Source organism: Brassica oleracea, chromosome C3 (genome assembly GCF_000695525.1).
Source record: "Brassica oleracea var. oleracea cultivar TO1000 chromosome C3, BOL, whole genome shotgun sequence".
NCBI classification, from domain to species: domain Eukaryota; kingdom Viridiplantae; phylum Streptophyta; class Magnoliopsida; order Brassicales; family Brassicaceae; genus Brassica; species Brassica oleracea.
The window spans coordinates 51,184,026-51,186,281 of NC_027750.1; positions in this window are offsets into that span (position 1 = coordinate 51,184,026).

The following is a 2,256-nucleotide window of genomic DNA, read 5'->3' on the forward strand; positions in this document are numbered from 1 at the left end:
TGAACTCTGGTCTCGTGTATCCGCATCGTAATATCGTCGGAAGTTCGTCAGAATGACGTTTCTCGGTATTCGTCAGAAAGTCGTCGGAAGTTCTGACGAAATTCCGACGAATTTTTTTTTTCCGACGAAACGATACCGACGGACGGGTTCGTCAGAAATTCGTCGGAATCGGTCTATTCCGACGAATTTCCGACGATTTCGGCCATCAGAATCCCCCTGTTTTCTTGTAGTGACAGTCCCGTCTGCATTGAGTTTGTTTTTGAATATCCATCTGTTGCCGATAACATGCATGTTTGATGTGTGAGGAACAAGAGACCAGGTGTTGGTTGCCTGACATGTTGATATCTCATCTTCCATTGCGTTGTTCCATCGTGGATCTTTCAGAGCTGTTGCAACTGTAGTGGGAACAGGGTTTTCTGTTCTATGAGTTAACAGAGCAAATTTTGGATTTGGTTTCCTTATCCCTGCTCTAGCTCTTGTAATCATGGAGTGCTGTGATGTAGATGCCGGAACATTGCGTTGAGGCTGAGACTGAGAGGTCTGATTGGCACTGGTTCCAATCAGATCAGTACCTGAGATACTTGTTGTAGTGGTTACTGTCTCATTTCTTCCAGCAACCCTCAGGCTGTGCTGAAGTGGAGGAAAGTCAGCTTCAGTAAAGAGGGAGTTTGTTGGTAATGTCGGTAGTCTGACAGTTGATGACACCACCGGAACATTTGCACATGTCGTTTTGTCTGACTGTACAGTGAGAGGAGGGATGAGGCTTCTTTGCCATGCTTCATAAGAAGGTGTCACGGCTTGGTTGTGAGCGTTGCTGTAGACAGTAGCAAACGAAAAGCTCATTTCATCAAAGAGGACATGTCTAGAGATGTAGACACGCCCAGTTGGAGGATAGAAGCACCTATAACACTTGTATTTGTCATTGTACCCCAAAAACACACAGTGAAGTGATCTGGGATCAAACTTTGTTGTTTATACTCTCTGAAAAAAGGATAACAGGAGCATCCAAACGTCCTTAGCGCAGAGTATTCTAGTGCCTTACCAAACAGAACTTCAAATAGACTTCTTCTATCATTCAAAACCGAGGAGGGAAGCAGGTTAATAAGGAAGTTTGCATTGTAAAATGCTTCCACCCAGTGCCGTTGTGGCGTTTTACTCTGGAACATCATCGTCAAGCTCAGTTCTGTTAGGTGTCTGTGTTTCCTCTCTTCTAATCCGTTCTGTTGTGGAGTATGTGGGCATGAAACAAACTGTTGTATTCCACTCTCTTTTAAATGAGCCAGGAATCTGTTACTCATGAACTCTCCACCCCCATCGCATTGAAACACACCTATCTTTGTTGATAACTGATTTTCTACTAACTTCTGAAACATAATGAATGTATTGTAGAAGTCGGACTTGGCTTTTAACGGAAACAACCATGAAAATCTAGAAAAGTTGTCCACAAAGATAACATAGAACCTGAAACCTTGATTAGAGGTGACAGGAGATGGACCCCAGAGATCACAATGAACTCTCTCTGGAGGTCTAGACGCGACATAAGTAGACTCAACAAACGGTAAACGACTACTTTTCCCTAGTTGACATGACTAGCACATCTTCAAGGTACTTTTATTCACTTCAATAGACTTGCTTTGACTCAGATACTTCAGAATTTGATCATGCGGATGGCCCAATCTCCTATGCCACACTTCGTCACTTGTAGAGATCTGTCTTGTTGAGTAGTAGGCTAGAGGCTTCGGAGACTTAAGGCTGTACAGACCTTCACGGGTGTTTCCTTGACTCAGGACCCTTCTGGTTTGCTTGTCCTTAACAAACACTCGATTATTATCAAATTCAAAGGAACAAGGATAATCATGTGTAAGTTTGGAAACCGACAATAGAGACTTGGCGATTCCCGGACAATAGAGACTGCGTCTGTTGTTCTTGCTGCTACTGAGCAGCTTGTCCCTGCGCTTGAATGGTCTGCTGCAACTATTGCATCTGCTGCTGCATGACTGCCATTGCAGCTGTGAGATCATTCTGATTGGCGTGATCACCCATAGTGGTGTCGGTTTGCCTTGGCTGTTGACGATTTGTTCTTTCTAAACTTGCTAGCTCCTGGTTGGTAAGTGTAACCAATTCTCCTTGTGCGTTTCTCCGAGTATGTCTACTGGTCATGCACCTGGAACATTAGTTACAACAAAAAGGATATAGCAAGTTAAAGGTCTTAGACTAAATAATAACCGAAAAATAAAGGTAAAAAGATGGTCCCCG